At 42.6% G+C, this 23302-nt stretch overlaps 1 protein-coding gene across 1 annotated transcript in view; it reads left to right on the plus strand.

Annotated features, from left to right (window-relative positions):
- LOC126445065 (uncharacterized) overlaps window positions 1-23302 on the plus strand; it is a 406008-nt gene that overhangs the window by 319427 nt on the left and 63279 nt on the right. The window lies entirely within an intron of this gene.

A 23302-nucleotide genomic window follows, 5' to 3' on the forward strand; every position in this document is an offset into this window, starting at 1 on the left:
GGGTCTGGTGCAGTTGTTAGGTCTGTTACTGCTGCTACAGTCGCAGGTTTTCAAGAGGTAAGTGCGTTGGAACGTGGTGTTACAGTCGGCGCACCCCGAGGTAGCGATGAAGTGGGGATTTTCCCGTGCGACCATTTCACGAGTGTACCGTGAATATCAGGTATCCGGTAAAACGTCAGACTCCGGTATCACTGCGGCCGGAAAAAGATCCTGCAAGAACGGGACCAACGACGACTGAAGAGAACAGTTCAACCTGTTAGAAGTGCTACCCTTCCGCAGATTGCTGTAGATTTTAATGCTGGGCCATCATCAAGACTCAGCGTGCGAACCATCCAACGAAACATAATGGACATAGGCTTTCGAAGACGTAGGCCTACTCGTGTATCCTTGATGACTGCACGACACAAGGATTTACGCCACGAGTGGGCCCGTCAACACCGACTTTGGACTGTTGATCACTGGAACATGTGTCCTGGTCGGATGAGTCTCGTTTCAAATTGTATCGTGTGGATGGACTTGTACGGGTATGGAGACAACCTCATGAATCCATGGACCCTGCGTGTCATCAGGGGACTGTTCGAGCTGGTGAAGGCTTTGTAATGGTGTGGGGCGTGTGCTGTTGGAGTGATATGGGACCCTGATACGTCTGGATACGACTCTGACAGGTGACACGTACGTGAGCATCAGTCTGATCGCTTGCATCCATTCCTGTCCATTGTGCATTCCGACGGACTTGGGCAATTCCAGCAGGACAATGCGACACGCCCCACGTCCAGAATTGCTACAGGGTGGCTCCAGGAACACTCTTCTGAGATTAACACTTCCGCTGGCCACCAAACTCCCCAGACATGAACTTTATCGAGCTTATCTCGGATACGTTGCGACGTTCTGTTCAGAAGAGATCTCCACCCCTCGTACCCTTACGGATTTATGGACAGCCCTGGAGGATTTATGGCGTCTATTCCCTGCAGCACTACTTCAGACATTAGTCGAGTCTATGCTATGTCGTGCTGCGTCACTTCTCCGTGCTCGCGGGTTCCCTACACGATATCAGGGAGGTGTACCTGTTTCTTTGGCTCTTCACTGTATAACGTTCTGTGACGCCTAATGTAATTTATCTCATCCTGTAAAATTTGTAATTCTTTCAACGATCTGATATTTAATTAAGTAATTAGATAATCACTGTAAGTGAGACATGGGCAACGATTGCTCAAATTCCACTGTTATGAAGAGAGTCGTACAACGAATGACGTTGAGAGCACATGCGCAAACTGCCAAGATAAACGGAAAGAATGAAGACTTTAAAATCTGTGACACTGAATCTGAATAGAAAACAGGAAGAATGTTTTAAAAAATGGTTCAAATGGCTGTGAGCACTATGGGACTTAACGTCTGAGGTCATCAGTCCCCTAGAACTTAGAACTACTTTAACCTAACTAACCAAAGGACGCCTCACACACCCATGCCCGAGGAAGAATGTTTTACAAATAACTGCAATGCAGTTTTGTAAGTAGGGAAACTGGACTCTATTCCGAGGATAACAAACATGTAGTAACTTCCGGCTTGAGAGCTGTGGTCGGTGTACTATACTAGCCGCTCTTCAGCTGCGAAATATCCTTTGCATATGTGGACGAAACGTGAGTGACCAGTCTAATGTATCGACCATGGCCTGTTCTCAGATAATTGTAGCAGAAGTAACCAACGGCCGATACAGCCTTCATTGCGTTAATTAAATCTAATGTATCCAACATGCTTTAATTCTCTTACCTTCAATGAAAATACTACAAATGATTGGTCTTTTTTTCCTTTTTTAACTTAGGGTATGATTTAGTTAAATATTGCGAATACAGGAGACGAACTTATGCTCATATTTCAAATCAGTGACTGATGTATAAAAAATATATACGATTATATGGTACATTTTCCTCACTAAAAAGATAGTTTCCCGGCGGTCTACCTGAATCGCTTCAGAGGGATATCAGGATAGTTGCACCGCCGTTTCGCGGACGTACACCCGTGCATCTGAATTTCAGGTCTGTCTATGATGATCCCATGTTGGGATATGAAGTACTCATCCTCTTCCCGTCCCTCAAGTTTTAAATAATGGCGTCATAGTCATCACTATCGACAAAGAAACTATCATTTATTGACGATTGACGTTCTTTCCTGTTTTTGTTTTACTGGCGTCTGGCTGTTAGACTCAGAAATCGACCTTTCGTAAATATGGTCAACTGTGGGTAGAACAGTTGTGCCTCAGCAGTAAAATGACGTGATACACTATATTTGTTTCCCATTCTTCCCTCAAAAAATATGATTCATGCAACAAATACAAATGAACACGTGACTTGTGGCCTGTGCAATGAATTCTCAGACGACTGATCTTAGAAAGAAAACTATGTACTGTGATATACCGTTTTGATTCTATTACGTACGTTTGTTCACATTTTTAAAGAAAATAATATTTCAAGATTATCATTTACTTTTTTAACATTATTATTCACTCTGCTGTTCTTTCAGCTTAGTGATTTCAACCTTCTATGCTGAAAAATTTTATTGAATATAGGCTATCGAATTTGTTTGACAAGACTCCTAAACCTGAAGATACATCGGGTAGTTCTCTGTAATGTGTTGTGAGCGACATGAAAAGACACCTGTGTATTTTTTTTGTTTTTTTGTATTTTTTTTTTTTTTTTTTTTTTTTTTTTTTTTTTTTTTTTTTTTGCATGCAAACGACCAAATAAGTCTCCTTCATTCAGAGCAGCGCTTGTCAAACATTGTCAAACACGTATCTACAACAAGAGAGTCTATCCATACTTCTCGCGTGGGAAATGTTTAGTTAGCTCGGTAATAGTGATTAGCAACATCCGTAGCAAACTCTAATAAGAGAATAGAGCACAGGTACGTGCAGCAAATGTTGTCTGTTGAGAAACCCGAGGACTGCTTCCTCACATTCTTTTGAAACGATATAAGTCCTTTTTCATCAAAATAATATTCTTAGAAACTGTCACATGTGATATCAACTTTTTGGTGTTCTCAGTTACAACGAAAATGTCTAGAAAAGTAACTACTAATATATTGTCACCAATACATTGTCGTCTTCATCCGTTATATTTGACAAAATCTTATTAAAAATACCTAATTTTAGCTAGTTAAATTGCGCTGTTCTTTTTGCCTTTGTGATATAAATACTTGGGTACATGGCATATTTTAGGATACGAACGACAAGGTACCTGCACTATATCATTGCACATGTGTCACATTTAAATCAATGCTGCACAAGCGCTGTACTTCGGGCGAAATGTATGCGAGCAGCAATCTTACAATTACCATCTTCCATTTGGCAAAATGACACAGGCACTGGCGCCAAGTTGGGTCACAAGGAGTTGCTGCGACTCAATGATGATGTCACAGATAATACATAATGTGCAGATATAAATATGTCTGCAGTAATTTTCGAAGGTACAACAAAAATATTGATGTTATTATATTATGCGCTTTCTGAAAAACAAGGTCCGATCGGTCGTGAAATGGAAAGCACAGTGAAAATCTGATAAAGCTTTGCACTTTGCATAGGTCTTTTGGATAGTGTCTCTAGTATGATCGTTGATCGCGTCAGGTCTGTTTTTTCAGTTCTGAGCACACAGTGAGCACGTAAATATGCCTAGAAAACTATGTCTCCTGCCAAGTATGAGTGCCTGTGAGAGATTTCGCCTGATATGATGCAGCCCACACAACATAACTGTCACGCATTTCCTTCTTCATGACAGTTCTCGGCCGCACTCTGCAGGCGCCATGAGAACGTCCCTGCAGCGTTTTCGATGGGAAGTGTTTGACTGCACTCCATAAAGCCCGGACTTCGCTCCCTTTGATTTTCATCTCTGCTGACATGAGCCACTAGCTGTAAAGTCAAAGTTTTGGCACAGACAACGAACTGCAGATCATTATAGAGAATCAGCGAAAAGTGCACACAGCTGCCTTCTATGACGAGGGTATTGGAAAGTTGGTACAACGCTACGACAAATGTCTCAGACGGAGCGAGGAATATAAGAGACGTTGCTGGAAGATGTGGCTAACTATTGCAAATAAAATACTTTTGATTTTTGCTGTGGTTTCCATTTTGCGACCTTTCGGACCTTACTTTCGGAATACACCGGGTAGTACTCTTGTTAGCTATCAGACGTTGCAATTTCTTTCTAAAAGCTACACAATGAAAATTTAGAAAACTTTATTAATTATTTTTAGGGAAATTATATACAAATATGCGTCCCAAGATATGGTCGAGAGAGATTTAGGAATCGTTCATCTTCTAATTCCATATCGTACCAGCACCTTGTAGATGATAGCTCAACTAATGATAAATATTGACACAGATTCTGTCCATGAAACACAGAACTTGCTTCTGAGTACGGGTACCGTAGGGCACTCTTTCTGGTGACGGCGACAGAACAGCTGTGGACGACGGCGCCATTTACGCGACAGCTCTTACACAGAACTAGAAATGATGTGTAACATTTCCTGAAGCGCGAAGGGACGGCACCGCAGTAGAATTGAGGGTCTTGGTGCTCAGGCAGTCGTTTTGAATCAAGAAAGTGCAACAAATTTTCATAACCAGCGATAGTGCGCGGAGAGCTGGTGGCACACAGTTCCTGACATGCAGAATTTGCGCTGTAAATCTGTGTTAGTAAACTGAAAATTCCACAGTTCAACTTTCGCTTCGATGGAAAGCTCACCATCAGCAATGCTCACTTGACGAGACTCTGCGTAGTTGTATGAGCTTTAAAGCAGAATTAAGATATGAGGTGACTTGGACGTTTGCAGGAGACAGATGATCTTGTTATCTAAATAAAGTGAAGCATCTACAGTCTTAGTCACATTTTTATTCACCTGAACAGCCACCATGAGATTTTTAAAAAGAGGAACTCCACACAGGGAGCATAGCTGTTTGTTTAGGGATACGCGTACTGTGTATAGATGCTCTTTTTAAAATCTGATGATGGTTGCTTATTTAGGTACCAAGGTCATTGTTTTCATCCATATGTTCAAGTGACGTTTCATAATTCTGAACCTTTGCATGGCGAGCTGTCCGTCACAAGACGGAGTTGAACTCCACGCCATAAGCAGGCAGCAAGCTGTTTGTCTGTGACGCGGCACACATTCCCTCTGCACCTTCTACAGTGTAAAGTATACACCAAGAAATAACTCCGCAAGCCACTCACTCTGCATACTCAGCCACAACAACGTGACCTCATATTGTAACTATAGTGCGCATGTAATCATCAAAGTATTCTTATTGAAATTGTCTTGATCATAGAAAATAATAAGAAGGTTTACCGATTTAAATTGCCAAAAAAAGCCATTATCGGAACTAAACAATAGAAAATACGGAGTGCGAATGGTTACGATAAAACATGAAATAAAAAAAGGTACATACATATTGGAAGAAACATACCTATTAAGCTTGTTACAGAGTAATGTGTCAGAGTAATGGACGTCACACACGAACTCCCTCTCGTGCTTCTGCACCACACTTACAAAAGCGAGCTAAACTACATACTCTATATCAGTAGAGGGGGCAGATGCACGCTCAATCTATGTTACTCAAAAAAACGAGGTAAATATAAAATATTGATGGTAACATAAAATAGCAATAGGAGTCATTATCTAAAAGTAATACAGTTCATAAATTGAAATCCAAAAGATTTTTTTGGCAGGAAAAATTTATGGTAAGTAAAACACCCGTCGCAGGAAAATGTAGTACATGCTAATCATAATGCTGTCTAGTAATAGAATGGGCTATGACAGTACAGAAATAAGTGAACACAGATAAAATCAGCCATTAAAAATACAAAATCTGTAAAATAAATCGTAGGAGGCAACATATGAAACTTAAGACGCGATGGTAACTTGGCTTGGTTTTTCAGTAAAAACACCAATACGATATACGAGGTCTGTTCAGAAAGTCGATCACGAAATGGACATGACATTGAAGATCCGATGAAGCTGTGCATAGATGTGTTGGTCTGAGTCTCTACCACGCCCGTCGACAGCGAAACGTCGCGCTTTCCAGTTCTGAGCGCACAATCAGCAGGTAAAGATGCCTGCAATATAGTACTGTATCTCCAGGCAATTGTGAGTGCCTGTAGAGATTTCGCCCGATTTCATGCAGTCCACACAACGTAACTGTCATGCAGTTCCTTCTTCATGACCATTCTCGGCTGCACACTGCAGGGGCAATGAGGAGAGTCCTTCAGTCTTTTCGATGGGAAATGCTATATCACCAAACACACAGCCCGGACTTGGGTCCTCCTGATTTTCGTCTCTGCTCAGTTAAACCACTGGTTCTGAAGACAACATTTTTGCACGAACAATTTGCAGAGCGGCATAGAGAACTGGTAGAGAGCACAGGCAACTGCCTTCTATGACGAGGCTATTAGAAAGTAAGTATAATGCTAAGATAAATGTCTCAGCCGGAGAGGCGACTATATAGAAAAGTTGATGGATGGTGTAGCTAACTGTTGCAAATAAAACATTTTTGATTTTCACTGTGGTTTCCATTTCGCAACCTACCGGACATTATTTTCCGAATAGTCGTCCTAGGGTCGTGAACACGGACCTAATAAGAATGAAACAGCAGATCACCCTCGCTTGGAGCTAGTTCAGGACAGTAATGTGAGAGTCCTCCACTGAGACCGTCGTTCATTGACAAGTATCGAAGTAGAAAACCTTGCTGTAATAAAAGTCTGCATGCAATACTGATAGCTCTGCCTTTCGTTTATTCGTGGTAGCCCATTTTCCGGTTACGATGCCCTACTAGCACTTTGAACAGACCATTAGCTTTTTGCGACACTTCTTTTAGCAGCTCCGCGGCGCCACATGTCCCAAAGCTTGCCTTGTAATAGCGACTGCAACAGCAGCTGCCTCGCACCGGAGCACAGGTCGCCTACGCCGAACAGTACCGCCATTCCCTCACCCCTCACCCCCACCCCCTGCGGAGTACGCCTCATTTGCTATCTTTCACGCTCTTCCCCGACACGGTCGCCCGCTCTGCGCCCATTTGCAATTCATTTTTTTTTTTTTTTGAGGGAAATAACGTATTGCAAACGGATTTGCACCGCGATCGGCTGCTGCGGGGCCGCACAGACGACAACTAGCAGAGTACGGCCGGTAATTGGCACTGCTCGCGCCTCCCATTTCATTGCCGGCCTGGTGTTCATAATAAGGGGAAAATAAATAGCAATAAAAAGGCACCGGTGCATTTCGAATACACGCTGTTTCATTACCTGCCCCGTGGGACGAAACTCGGTGATTGAATCAAGTCCGTAATGAAAATCTCAAATTAACGCGCGCTAATATAGGTCGAGGCACTACCTCGTAATTGCGTGTTGACACGGCATTTTAATCCAACGAATTAAATTTGCGTCACTGTTGATGTCACTTCTAGAACTGTTAGTTAATTGTTCGAAAGTACGTCGCAGTCACCCTTGCGTCCCATCAGGATACCAATTGTCTGTGTAATTAATGCTGAAAACATATGTAACTAACAGCGCTCATACTTCCCACGATCGTTATCAGCTGTCAAGTAAGACCAGTTGATCGCTCATACGTTCTGAAAATACCACATAGTCTAGATTTCACTACATGTGACTGATAATGAGCATCTTTGAGCATCGTAGAATAGTCACAATGGCTGAGAAATGGCGATGAGGAACACGTGATCGCCCAGTATTGAAACTGACAGTTAAAGTGTTATGACTGTACCGCTCATAATGCATCATTTTACTGACAGTAGAACAGGTGAACAGTTTTTCTATCTGTGCAATGTTGAAATCTTTTATTTTTCTGGCCAATAATTTTCCACGCTTAGTAATAGGGGAAAGTGTTGAACCTGGAGGATAACTGTACTTAGGAACACATCATGCTTCTCGGTCGACGTTTCAGTCTAGTCACCGATTTTAGAATCACATGAAGGAACCTGCACCAGAGATAATCATAAGCAGTTTCTATCATTTTCTGCTATTCTTGTTGCTGCGAATATGAAGTCGTGTTTTTTGCAGTGTTTGTGGTTATTACGAGTTCTACATATATACGTGCTGTACAATATATATTTCCTGTTTTGAGGATACGAGGGGCGTTCAATAAGTAACGCAACAATTTTTTCGGCCAATTTCAGTTGAAAAAATGCGGAATTTCTTGTCGGACTTCATGACATATTCCTGCTTCAGCTCAGTGGCGGATACAGAAAAACCTTAAGGAGGGGACGCTAAAGATATCTTGAGCTACCTTTACTTTTACCGTAATAAAAAATAATCAAGTCACATGCAAATTTAAGAAAGTTTTATTTAAACTTATTATACACATATACAAGACAATGCCATCTTATGATACAAAAAAAGTTACAATTGTGGTTCTCTTCCTTAAATGATGATTTCTATGCGCCTATTATTCCTGGCAAATTGGTTAATTACATGGTCAATAGTCCAATCAACGTCTGGGTGAGTGTTCAACAGAGCTAAACCATTAAGTCGATCCTCCTTCATTGTCGACCTAAGCCATGTCTTTGTAAGCCGCAATGTTGAAAAACTTCTTTCTGCTGTAGCAATAGATGCAGTAGACAAGCAAATATTTTGTACATCGTTTGCAAAGTAGGATAGTCAGATCTAGGATAAACAGACAACGCCTGCATAACAGAGTCACGATCATTGAGGGCGTTTATGCTCGTTTGCTTGTATTGAAGAATCTCTCCCATTATTCTCTTTTTAATCACAAAACAGTAGAATATTCGCGACTTTTCTCGAACAAATTCCAGACAGAATAACGTATCGAGATCAGTAGTATGGCAGCGACTTTTCTCATAGGAATGTGTTAGCTATCTATGTGCCAGGCAGAAACGTATAAAATACGACGACGCGGTCGAGGTGCTACATAGGAAAGTACAACTAGTCGATAACTTGATTCAGTCGAATCGACTGACGAAAGAAACGAACGAATAGTTTGCGGGGTGACTGACGGGGCGCCCTGTAGTCCGACAGGTAGCGGTGCTTAAAATAGTCTTCCAAATGGCATCTACAAAGGAGGTGCGTTCCAAGCAGAGAGCTATCACTGCGTTTCTTTTGGCGGAAAGCGAGAGCATAGGAGATATTCATAGGCGCTTGCCGAGTGTTTACAGAGACCTGACAGTGAACGAAAGCACGGTGAGTGGTTGGACGAGGCGTCTGTCATCATAGCAACAAGGTCACGCAGAGTTGTTCGATCTCCCACGTGGTACTGCCAGTAAATTGTAGGAACGACTTCAGGGTGTTCAGCACCACAAAAATGTAGACAAAGTTCTCCTTCTCCATAACACTCAAGTCTGTGCACCCAAGAGGAGTTCGTTGGAGTGTCCTTGCTGATCCGCCCTGCAGCCCGGATCCCCTGCCTTCCGACTTCCAACTGTTTAGCCCAACGAAGTAAGGATGATCTCAGCGGGAAGCAGTAGGTGGATGATAAGTGAGGTGCGTTGGTGCAGCAGTACGTTGGCTCCAACGTCAAACAGTAGAGTGCTACCATGAGGGCACACAATCCCCCTCTTAAGGTGGTGTAAGGCCGTTGCTTTGAACAGCGATAAAGTTGGCAAACACCGTTTTGTAGCCAAACGCAAGGGGGATAATAAGATGTATTGGAATCATTTGAATCCTGAATAAAACCATCTCACTTCCAGAAAAAATGTATTTCATTACTTATTCAACACCCCTCGTATTATAATTCTTCAGTTATAGCGTTTTATGGTGAGTAAAACTTTTTATATTTATAAAACTATCTACATAACGTGTGTACGTCAAACCACACTTTGTCAGTCGTGCTTCATGTACCTTGAAACGGAAGGTCTTCTACCATGGAACACGTAATATTTGCAAACGTACTAAGTTTCTTTAGTGGTTGAAAATTTTCCTTGTCTTCAAAATGGAAATTGGTGTTAGTTACCAATAGCTTCTATTTCAATACGTTTTCAGCTTGTAACTGATTCTTGATGATACTTCTTTTTAATCTGGTTTCACTTACCGATAAGTGATGTTGAGCAGGGTAATAATTCAACATACAGAATATTAAATACAGTGCTGATAAGATTTTGTCGTTTGCAACACTCCTAAATTTTAATATAATATTTGCTCGTAGGTACACGATCATGCTCATAGGTACACGATCATGGTGTTCCTTGGAACAGTTCTCCACATTTGGTAAAACCTCACTTTTCCGGAGTAGTTTTTGTAACTTCAGGAAAAGACTGCAGTACACATTAAGTGAGTGGTATCATTTCAAAATGAAATAAGGAAGTATGTGAAACCTTTATAAAATGACTGGCTGGAGGCAACTCCGAAAAGGGTCTGACACTCCACTCCTTTTCTCTATCGTCAGACATCAGCAAAAACACCCTGTTAGTGTGTTAGCTTCTATAGAATACATGACTGGGATTAGGAGGGGACGCTTATTCTATGGCAGAGAACAACAGTGTTTAGCTGTACACAAATTGTTTTTAATTCAAGATTACTGTCAAAGAAGTATTCGAATTTACATAGGTTGTAACATGGAATGTTAGGACAGTTGCCAAGATAACGCATTTCGTCCTGTTTAATCGAAATAACTCTGAACACGACAATATCAAATTTTAACCAGAAGGTTCTCTACAAAATTATTCTTATTACTACATCGTGAAGTTTGCCGATATTACGACAAATCATCCAATTCCGGTTCTATGTTCAGTACTATTTAGGATGAGAATCAAGTCTACGGAGGATGGTCAGTTGTTGTGACAAGCTGAGCAAGAGATTACTAAACGTTACTCGAGTTCACAGTGGACACCAGCTGGTGAACCAACAAGTTTACGCATCTGCTAGTGGTATTTACCTTAGCCGCGATAAACAGTCGGCTGCATGGCCGCCGGCCGAAGTGGCCGTGCGGTTAAAGGCGCTGCAGTCTGGAACCGCAAGACCGCTACGGTCGCAGGTTCGAATCCTGCCTCGGGCATGGATGTTTGTGATGTCCTTAGGTTAGTTAGGTTTAACTAGTTCTAAGTTCTAGGGGACTAATGACCTCAGCAGTTGAGTCCCATAGTCTCAGATCCATTTGAACCATTTTTTGAGCTGCATGGCCACTCTCTTTCTCTGAAAGTCCTATAAAAGATAATCAAAAACTGCCCTATGTTTCTCGTTTGACGAGAAATCGTGCAGCCATCCCTGGTCTTGAAATATGGCGATATGCACGCACGTGGCTGGAATAGCGTGCATATTATTATGCCCTCTCAGTTCTCACAAGAACAATTAACTATATGGCTGTTTCGTCTCTCCGCTGTTGGAGCTCAACGACGCTACAGCTAATATCTAGCTGAAAATAAGCCGAAGTGAACGCAGTGCTCACACAAAATTCCTCCTTTGCGCTGTATAGGACGTGATGCGCCCCATTCTGCACTTGACGCTGGTTCAGAGGATAGTCTCCCAAGATTTTCAGTCTTGTGTCTCTAGTAGTAAAACTGCCCCCCACCTGGCTCTTTTTGTGCTCCACGTCATGGCTTTTTCCAGCCAATAGGAGCGTTCCTTTCATCTTGTGGAAACTATCTCTATCAATCGAAAAGGGCCTACCATCAAACTGCGTCGAAATTTCAGCACTTTACTCCTTCCTAGTTCATGTCAGCCAATCGAACATTTTGTGCCTGCTCCAAACGCCTAAAAGCTACACGCGTACATCATGAACATACCACATGCAGTTCACGTGATCGACTGTGTCGCTGGTCTGTTTGTATCCATCCGGAAGTTCTCCAATGCAGTTTTCTTAAGCTGCCTGCCCTCTTTGATGAGTCACTCAGCGCATTCGTTGTCCCTCGCCAGAGGTCAGTTTAAGAGTGTTCCGTTGTACTCGGGCCGTGACATCACAACTCTTATCTGCTCCCAAACTAAGAAGTTTCCTCCAGGAGATTTTTTCTTCTCTTGCTCATTAACATGCAGGATTTATGTTCGGTGTGTTAATACTGTAGACTGATTGTCATCACTTTGCATTGCATACTGTACATTTTAATAGGCAAATCTGCTTATTTTCACCAAAGTATGTCACGTGACATGTTCACCTTCCTGTTACTGTGTATAAAATCTGTCATGTAAGGTGCGAACTTGACATTCATTTAATCTGCCACCTTACAAGGGAACCAAGGTACACCACTCTCCCCTATTTCCACGCAGCTTTTCTTCGACCACTGCAGTCAGTTTCATAGTTATTAACATGTTTCAGTGGTTTCATAACTTCGGATGAAGTATGTGCTGGCGAGCCACAGCTCATTTTCGCTGAAATTTAGTTAGTTTAGGAGGTTCGAAAGATTTCTAATGAAATGCAACATTTTCAGTTACTGGAATACATAAAGTGACGCAGAAATATTATTTTACTATGCATTCTAGAGGTGTCATCAAGCTTCAAATGACTGGTATCGACCTTAGAAATAGAGTATGAGTTCAAGAAATTTTGTGAAGATAGCTGCAAACAAAAAATAGGGTTGCAAATACGCTAAATATGTCGTGACTGAAAAGTTTAGTATTTTGCTTTAAGGCTGTCATGCGGCAGTTTCTTGAAGAAATAAAATTTTACTTCCTCAAAAAGATCCTCAAACTCCATACAGCAACTCGTTTTTCGAATTGAAATTTCTATCAAAATCTCTATCACAGAATTCGTCCACATGTGTGATCCTGTAAACTCAAAACGTCCAAGTACGAAAAGAAAACAATCTCGAGTAATGTAACTGCTGGAGAAATAAGAATAGATAGTTTATAGTTCACGCCACGTTAATCAAGAAATCCGTACAATATTGTCAAGATGGGTTTATTTGTTTACTAAACGTGGAGTTACTGAAGTCCGCAAAAACATGTACATTTTTCATTACTTATTCTTATGTTCGTAGTAAATGTCTTCTTATTCGATAGTATTCCATAGAATGAAGTTCATTTACTTCCGTTTTTGGAATTTTCTCATGTTTTGTGCAGTTGTGTATTGGCTTTATAGCGACAGAAGGGTGTGGAGGCCCCATAATCTACAATTTTCTTGTACAAGATCTGTTCTGATGGAATGTCCCTAACTGTGAGACACAAGTTGCGTTTGACATACACGGCACATCAAATGTAAATAAAGAAGGGTGGTGAAATTATTGTAGAATTTAATATCCCGAGCGAAAGAGGCACACGAGTGTTGCAAAACCTGAAAAAACAGACGCTTGAAGACTGACCGATAATATGTCTTGAAAACTAAAGAATTGAATAACAGGTTTTCTAGGTGGAACCTCTTATCTGTACATATAATGACGCAAACACAGTTCCGAAGACAAACATATCAGAAGTCATTATTCCCATGTCCAATATGTGAGGGTCACTGGCCGAATTCCTAATACTTAGCACTTGGAAACATAATCTCCGTCAACCACGTAACTCTACTTTGAAGAACAAACTGCTTGGGGCACAAATGGAGTGCACCGAATATGGTCTTCATTTGCTGCTGAACGGTCATTTCTTCATGTCGGAAGGAAGGGAGATGTTAACCCCCTCGAGCTCACGAGGCAACCGTACAAACTTGACCTCACTGATCTGATTCATATTGACACGATGTGTAGGTCACAATTAGGACTTTAATATATGTAAACCGGGAAACGCAACTCTCAACCGTCTTCGAGAAAATCGAGTTTGAAAATTTAATACGTGTTTATATACTTCGTATGGTCACTTAGAATTCAAAGAGTCCACAGTCGAGTGAATAAGCACTGTATTTCATAATCGCATGATCTCTTTATCGAATCTCGCTTCCGGTATTTTTTTTCAGCCCTCGTCATTCTAACAACGGATACACGTGGGTTCGCGACGAAATTATGTGATGACCGAGGTCTGTTAATCAATGTAAAACAAGTTTGTTTTACAATAATACACATCGAAAAAGCCATGCACACTTAAAAATTCGGTTTTCATAACATTTCCTGTCTGTCGCTATAATTATTGTTCCCCAAGTTTTTATGATCAGTATCATCATGATCGTGCAGAGCTTCATAGGCACCACATTATACATTTCCCAAATGTAGATACAATAATATAATGTCTAAACTGCTTTGATTGAAAGTTCTTTTGTATCCTGTTTTTATATCCACTCTCCTTACGAAGAAAAGTTTTTCTTTTTTTTTCAGCGTAAATATTACTAGAATAACAAACGAATCATTAGATGCTGATAATTTGCACAGCCTTGATAAATCTGTTGTTATAATTAGGCGGGATGGATAGCAATACAAAGAAGTACCGGCAGTGAGATCCTATACAGAGAACTGGTGCTCATGAAAGTAATTTCGATAATGGCTGAAACTTCCTCCTGTTTTGGTATACCGAAGACCTAGTCCTGCTCTGCACACCGTCTCAATATGAATGAGATCGTTGAAGGGACATTCGTATGGTTCCCTTGTCAACTATGTCTCCGCAGGCAGATAAATAACGTTGCGCCGTACGGTGTCCATCTTAAATGAAGGACGTGGGAGGGATGTTTGGATTTTACACCACTGAGAGAAAACATTATGACCATTGACTGTCAACAGGGAGGCCGAATGCCTTATGGTGGAGGAGGGAAGGGGGGGGGGGGGGAGGGGGAGGTTGAAGACGCCAACGGGGAATTTCTCTAGCGACGACCCGAGCCGCAAATGGGGAAATCCCCTGACATTAACTACTTCCGCAAAGATCAGACTTTTACGAGCCGACGGCTGGGAACGACTATCTCGGAAACGGGCAAGCTGGTCGGCTGTTCGCTTGTTGCTGTCGTGAGCGTGCGTGGAAAGCAGGTGGACTGTGGGACCAGCAACAGTAAGCGAAAAGGTACTGAACGTCCACGTATCTTCACAGAACATCGTGGTCGGAGGTTCGCCCGCTGTGTAAAGTATCACAGGAGGTGATATGTGTAGAATGTGACGATAGACTGCAATACTGGTGCAGCCAAAAATGTTCCAGAGCACACCGTTCACTGCAAGTTGTTGAAATTGGTGTTTCGCAGCAGACGCCCCCTACGTGATCCCATGTTGCCCCAACTACACCGTAAATAACGGTTGCAGTGGGAACGTGATCATCTATATTGGACCGTGGACCAATGGCATAGTGTCGCCTGATCGAATGAATCACATTTCTTGTTACACCAGGTCGATGATCGTGTCCAGATACGCTGAAACGTGCACAGGTGTCACGGACGCAGACTGATGTGGGCGAGATTGTACTATGGGGGATATTCTCGTGGCCTTCGGTGGGCCTGTGATAGTATTCGAGGAGTCCGTGACAACTGTGGACTGCGTGAATATTATTGTGGCCTTGCATCTATTTATGATTGATGTCTTCCCCGATGGCGATGACACCTTACAGCCGCAAGACAGCTCTTACCGCAACACCAGAATCGCATTACTATGATTTCGGGAACGTAATAGTCAACTTATACCGATGTCTTTGCCAATAAATTCACCTGATCTGAACTAAATGGAACACATCTCGAACGCTATCGAACGCCAGTTCAGTGCCCACAAACCACCGGCCCGTAATTTCCGAGAAATGAACGCCATGTACGTAGACATCTAGCGGCATGTACCTCCGGAAACCTACCAAGGACCTGTTCCATCAATGCCGCACAGAAGCTTTGCTGTATTGCGTTCCAAAGATGAACCAATGCGCTACTAAACAGGTGATCGTAATGTTACGGCTCATCACCGTTTGTGTGTGTGTGTGTGTGTGTGTGTGTGTGTGTGTGTGTGTGTGTGTGTGTGCGTGCGTGTGAATAGACTAGCGGCCATGCGATATCAGCTGACCACTTTATCAACCTCTGACTGTGTCGTCTCTATCGACCGTTTACCCGAGCAAGGTAGCGCACTGGACTCGCATTCGAGATGCTGATGATTCACTTCCGCGTCCGAACATCCAGTTTTGGTTTCCTCTCATTTCACTAAATCACTCCAGGCAAATGCCAGGATGGTGCCTTTGAAATGAAACGGCCGATTTCCTTCCCTATACTTAGCAAAACAACCCGAGCTTATGTTCAGTCTCTAACGCCCTCGCTCTCGTCTGGATGTTGAATGCTGATCTTCCTATCTCTTTCTCTTAACGACCATTACGAACAGTTTCCCCCAACTGTAATCATCATTTCTCGTTCAAGGAGATCCTCGGAAGTCCACAGCTTGAGGGAGCCCATACCGTAAAGGAAGACGCCTCGACAGTTAGGACTATCGAACTTGGGATCGTCTGACGATTGTAATTAATGTCATGTGAACACTATGACAGCATGGTGTTGCTAAAATACGGCCGGCAGCTGTGGCCGAGCGGTTCTAGGCGCTTCAGTCCGGAACCGCGCTGCTGCTACGGTCGCAGGTTCGAATCCTGCCTCGGGCATGGATGTGTGTGATGTCCTTAGGTTAGTTAGGTTTAAGTAGCTCTAAGTCTAGGAGACTGATGACCTCAGAGCCATTTCAACCATTTTCGCTAAAATACGCACGTATCGCCCTGAATTTGTTCGAAGTGTCTGCGCTGCGTAACACTTGCGATCCTTTTGCTTTACAATGGCTTGGTGAGACCAGCGTTTCGTAATACATAGAATACATAGGTCCACCTCTCTTGCGAGATTAGCAGTCCAGTTACTTACAGAACGTTTCTCTCTTCCGACGCTGCGTAACTTAAAACCGCGGACACCCAGCAAGTTGCACATTCAATCAGACAGGAAAAATAGAAAAAGAACTGATATATCCTTAAAATGAAACAATCACTGGAACAAGAAGAGTGAACCATCTAACAGTTCCTAGATAATTGTGAATTTACATTTGTAGCACCTAGAAGCACAGACACATTACACACTTTTTATTTTAATTAACAAGCGTTTACTGTTGTACACCTCGGTGGCACCATTTTCTACAAAAGGGACATAGCTGCTTACATTTCAGTATCCCTCGTACCACAGTGTAGGGGTAGTAGCGAAAAATTCTAGTGCGCGCAATGCTCCATAAGCTAAATAATAAATTAATTCACTTTCTCTTCGTTTTCTATCAGTTCTTGAGTGGGAGACGTACATTTTGTCTCGGCAAGAGAGATGATCGTAAACAGCGGATAATTGTAACAGTATTTGCAATCAGATAATTTGATACTTCATCTCATTAGTTTAACATATTGTGCAACCAGCCTTCACTACACTTGAATTTATATGTAAGTTTTACTTTATAAATTTTCTACTCTGTTGAATGTTTTAATCGATCTGACGTCCTGTCACAAAAACTGCAGCAAGTCTCCAAAAGTGTTGTCATAACTGTGGCTCAAGCGATCTCAGTGTATCTGTAGTGACGAAACAGGCATCTCTCAGCACACATTCTTCTGTGTGTTATTAAACTGTGTAGAGTAAACTGGATTACGTTTGCCGTGTCCATTTGTTAATATCTTGGCTGTAGCACAAACCACACGCTGTTACGGCTACCTTCATTGGCTTGCATACACAGCTGCAAGTCCACTCAGATCAATAGATTTTCACTTTTACGACGGTAGCACTAAGCCTTCTCTGGTAATCCTGATTATCGTACTGTCGCCCTACATCAAATTTAGCTGTTGAAGGAGTAGTCCTGCTGGAAAGTAACATATACAAACCTTATGACCATCTACCTAATAACCGGTATGTCCACCTTTGGCACGGATAAAAGCGGCAACGCGTCGTGGCATGGAAGAAATGAGGCCTTGGTAGGTCACTGGAGGCAGCTGGCACAACATCTAGATATACAAGTCACTTAATTCCCGCAAATTACAGGGAGCGGGACGATGAGGTCTGACACCACGTAAAATCACATCCCAGATGTGATCCATCGGGTTCAAATCAGGCGAGCTGGGGGTGGAGGCAGCAAATCAACTGGAACGTGCCAATGTGTTCCTTGAACCACTCCATCACACTTCTGGCCTTGTGACATGGAGCATTATCTTGTTGAAAAATGCCACTACCGTCGGGAAGGGCTGTACATGATCTGCAACCATTGTACGATACTTCTTTGCCGTCATTTTGCCTTTCACGTGCTCCACTGGACCCACGGAATCCTACGTCAGCGTTGTCCAGAGCATAATGGAGTAGCAGCAACCTTGTCTCCGTCCCGTAGTATAGACGTCAAGGAAATGGTCTCCTGGAAGACGAAGGATCCGCGCCTGCCTATTGACATGATGAAGAAGGTATCGGATTCATCAGACCCTGCAAAGCTCTGCCACTTCACCAACGTCCAGTGCCGATGGTCACGTGCCTAGTTGAGTCGTAGTTGCCGATGTCGTTTTGTTAACTTTGGCACATGGATGGGTCGTCGGCTGCGGAAGCCCATCTTAGAAGTGTTCGGTGCATTGTGTGTTCAGTCACACTTGTACTCTGCCCAGCATTAAGTCTGATGTTAGTTCCCTCACAATTCGCCGTCTGTCCTTTTTTACTAGTCCTCCCAACCTACGACGTCCGATCTGCAATGAGCAGTGGCCGCCCAACCCCACGACGTCTGAACGTGTTTTCATCTCGGTTTCACCGCGTGATAAAGACCACTGCACTCCTCGAACACATGACAAGTTGTGCAGTTTCCGAAATGCTCGTACCGAGCCTCTGCGCCATCTCGAACTGTCCTCGATCAAACTCAGATAGACCGCGCGCCTTCCCCATTCTACACACGGACAGCACGCTCACTGATACTACAAGCACCGTGCGTGTGTCTGACCAGCAGTCGTCCTCCTTCAAGTGTCGCTGCTATTGCGTGGACGGGTTTATATCATAGTAGGTTCAAATGGCTCTGAGCACTATGGCGCTCAACTTCTGAGGTCATTGGTCACCTAGAACTTAGAACCAGTTAAACCTAACTAACCTAAGGACATCACACACACCCATGCCCGAGGCAGGATTCGAACCTGCGACCGTAGCGGTCTCGCGGTTCCAGACTGCAGCACCTAGAACCCACGGACACTTCGGCCGGCTATCATAGTAGTAACACGTATTATGTTCGAGTATAATGACTTTTCTGGAGACTAGAAATCTACTCTGTAGGAATCAGCATGGGTTTCGAAAAAGACGGTCATGTGAAACCCATCTCGCACTATTCGTCCACGAGACTCAGAGGGCCATAGACACGGGTTCACAGGTAGATGTCGTGTTTCTTGACTTCCGCAAGGCGCTCGATACAGTTCCCCACAGTCGTTTAATGAACAAAGTAACAGCATATGGACTATCAGACCAGTTGTGTGATTGGATTGAGGAGTTCCTAGATAATAGAACGCAGCATGTCATTCTCAATAGAGAGAAGTCTTCCGAAGTAAGAGTGATTTCAGGTGTGCCGCAGGGGAGTGTCATAGGACCGTTGCTATTCACAATATACATAAATGACCTTGTGGATGACATCGGAAGTTCACTGAGGCTTTTTGCAGATGATGCTGTGGTGTATCGAGAGAATGTAACAATGGAAAATTGTACTGAAATGCAGGAGGATCTGCAGCGAATTGACGCATGGTGCAGGGAATGGCAACTGAATCTCAGTGTAGACAAGTGTAATGTGCTGCGAATACATAGAAAGATAGATCCCTTATCATTTAGCTACAAAATAGCAGGTCAGCAACTGGAAGCAGTTAATTCCATAAATTATCTGGGAGTACGCGTTAGGAGTGATTTAAAATGGAATGATCATTTAAAGTTGATCGTCGGTAAAGCAGATGCCAGACTGAGATTCATTGGAAGAAGGAAATGCAATCCGAAAACAAAGGAAGTAGGGTACAGTACGCTTGTTCGCCCACTGCTTGAATACTGCTCAGCAGTGTGGGATCCGTACTAGACAGGGTTGATAGAAGAGATAGAGAAGATCCAACGGAGAGCAGCGCGCTTCGTTACAGGATCATTTAGTAATCGCGAAAGCGTTACGGAGATGATAGATAAACTCCAGTGGAAGACTCTGGAGAGATGCTCAGTAGCTCGGTACGGGCATTTGTTAAAGTTTCGAGAACATACCTTCACTGAAGAGTCAAGCAGTATATTGCTCCCTCCTACGTATATCTCGCGAAGAGACCATGAGGATAAAATCAGAGAGATTAGAACCCACACAGAAGCATACCGACAATCCTTCTTTCCACGAATAATACGAGACTGGAATAGAAGGGAGAACCGATAGAGGTACTCATGGTACCCTCCGCCACACATCGTCAGGTGGCTTGCGGAGTATGGATGTAGATGTAGATGTAGGTCAGAGGTCATATGTTCTAAGTGAACATTGTATTTCAAGAGCCACTCTTTCTTCTGTTATTTTTTAAATCTGACTACAAATTTGTGCGGACACAGGGGTGCGAAAGAATAAACCCCTTGTATACAATAACAAGTTTGTCTGCGTGACCATCCTCCGCAGCAGAAAAAGGCGGTTTTATTTACAAAACGAGTATCCCTTGTACCCATTTCGTGATAATATTAAATAAAGACATCGACTCAGTTAGATCGGCAAAGTGGAGCATCAACTTCGCCTGAGCTCGGCTACTTGTAATTTTCAGCCATTACTGTATATTAAATAACGTTATTTTCTGAAGCTTGATATGCGAGTGAACTATAGAAGAAAATACAAATGAATCAGGCCACGATTACTTTCTGAAGTTCATGAAATACTATTTCCTTAGAAATTGATACGCAAAGTATTATGGCCTGCTACCTGTTTCACTGCCCTTCACCCAGTCTTGGCAGTCACTAGTGACGGCACTACGTGAACACGCCATCATCTTCGCCGTTTCAGTGACACTCCTTCCCAGCGGCCTCGTCGTTACGTTCTGTGGCTCCCCAAATTACTCACATCACCATATTGTCCATTTCCGTCCACACTAGATTCAAGCAAATCAATACCTACAAGAAAAGTTTATCTTTACAGTTAGTTGCATGACATTAACGATGACTAGTTTCGCTCGCACCGGTATATAATAACCTTTTTCTTGGTCCTCTCCATTATTTTCAAAGGAGAAATCTATCTGTGACTCCGTACGTGATAAAGTATTTGCTTTGTAAGTATAATACATATTTAATCGTCTATTCACAAATAAATTTCATCACATAGTATAATGGAGAAGATCATGAAAAATGTGTCTCACCAGGTGAAGGGTGAAATGTCTACCTACGTACAAGATCGAGTGGACCTCAGACGCATTGCAGCAAGTAGGTCTATGAGATATAACAAAGCAGATATGTTACCGAAATTTGTGTATTTATTTTGAGATTCACTCGTTATGTATTATTTTTTGTGCAGGAGTGCTTGAGAATGGTGCTGTGACACCGAAACTAGCAGTAAAAAATCAAATATAACAAAATAAAATGAAAACAGATTTCAGCTCTGGAATTTCAGTTTCCAAAACAACATACGTAATGACAATCTACGAAACTAATTACTTTTAACTGATCAAAAAATGTGAACATTCTGACCTGAAGATGTGCATTATATATGATCGAAACTAGTCATTATCCGTTTGTTATGTGATGCAATTGACACTAAAAATATTTTTTCTTAGAACAGACAGTTGCAGTACCTCATATAATGAAATGTTAATTGTCAAGATTTACCTATATTCCCAGTACCTTTTAGGTTCTGTTTTACTACCTCATTTATCCTAACGTGACCCGAAGACCGAGAATCAGTATAAAAAAAGTGTATTTGAGAGGCACGGGGATCAAATACCTTTTATTTGCTTTTACGCGGTTTCACTTTAAACTAGTTCAGTTGAATCGCTCTCTGGCTCCTTCAACAACACCACAACCAGTCTGTTTCGCCGTCTTTCTCCGGTTCCGTCTCTAATGGCCTCGATTCCGCGAGTACTCGTGCTGAAAATGTTGTCCTTACCTACATTTTCCCCACCCTTCCGTGTTACCCTTCTTTCTTGTTACTTGTTCGTTCTCAACCCCATGGTACAGACGTGGTAGCAAAATATCAGTCCGACCTGTGTATTTTCCTTCAAACAATTTAAAATCTAGCAACTCTTTATTGCTGCAACAATTAATAAGATATCACTAGACACTTTAATTGGCAAGGAAGTCACGAATGAGCTAGTACGTCGACCTTACGAGGCTGCATACATTAACCTAAATCCCTCCTTGTGCACTTGGTAGCTAATTCCGTCTTCTCGTCTACTTCATTGCTTTGTTCGAAACAGAAGTGTCGATCGTACGAGGCTCACAGAGCATTTTCAAGCGGTACCTATAGGCGCAGTTATGAGGAACTGTTTTCGTGTCTCCTTCATCCATTATCTCGAAACAGCACTTGATATAAGGAATTGCACTGTTTGTCCAAATGATTATACTCGAAATTTTCGCTACTATCTGATGACTGTAGAAATAATATTAATTTTCATAAACATTTGTTTTGTTGGTCACACGCAGCAGTCCATGTCTACAAAAACTGGCTTCGGTTGCCTTTAACCTAACGGCGTCTTGGAAGTTAAGTATTGTGGTTGTGATGTTACCAAGGCGGACGAGATCTTCTACTTCACAATCAACAAATTACGTACGTCATCAAGATGTGCATAATCTACGTCCATGCGACAGGTTGATTTACAAACATACAAATTTCTGCCATATTTTGTTTCGTTTGAAAACGTCCCCCAGGACGTGTGCAGATTTTAAACAAAACCACAAAGTGCTTCGTTTAGTTACAGAATCGTGTGTAACACTAGAACTGGGCATGGCTTATATTTGGTGGTCTCTGGTTCATTTGCAGTCGCCACTACAGGAGACCAGTGCTGCGGCTAATTGCGTTCGTACACCGTGTCTGGCATCGCACACCGCCCTCCAACCCTCTCTGCTCTCTGTCCCCCACCCCCACCCCTCTCAGCAACCCTACTACTGTCTGTTTCCCCCTCGGGTCACTGGTCGCAATTAGCGAGGTGTCACTCCGACCGTTACGGAGCCATTTCCAGCGAGCAGAATCCAGGCTGCCTTGTCACTCTTGATATTCGAATTCTGTCTAATGGAGAAGTTTTCTAGCAAAATGCGCGGCTTCAGAACATTCCTGACGTAAATAATGCCAGTGACCGGATGTGTGCTTTGGCCAGTTTATAGCTCAGCTCACATAATAGAACAAGTGGATATTTTTTATTAATTTCACTGAAAACTTTATGGTAGTGTTGAGCCACTGAGTATTTCAGTTACGATGTGTATATGTAGACTGAATGAAAATATGCACCAAGGCCGGGATTCAAACCCAAGCCTCCTGTTCACTAGGCAGATGTGTAACCACTACGCCAACCTGGCATACTGGCTGTGCACAACTGCGCGGATTACGCTAGGAGGT

The sequence above is a fragment of the Schistocerca serialis genome, chromosome 1, assembly GCF_023864345.2.
Source record: "Schistocerca serialis cubense isolate TAMUIC-IGC-003099 chromosome 1, iqSchSeri2.2, whole genome shotgun sequence".
In the NCBI taxonomy this organism is placed as follows: Eukaryota; Metazoa; Arthropoda; class Insecta; order Orthoptera; family Acrididae; genus Schistocerca; species Schistocerca serialis.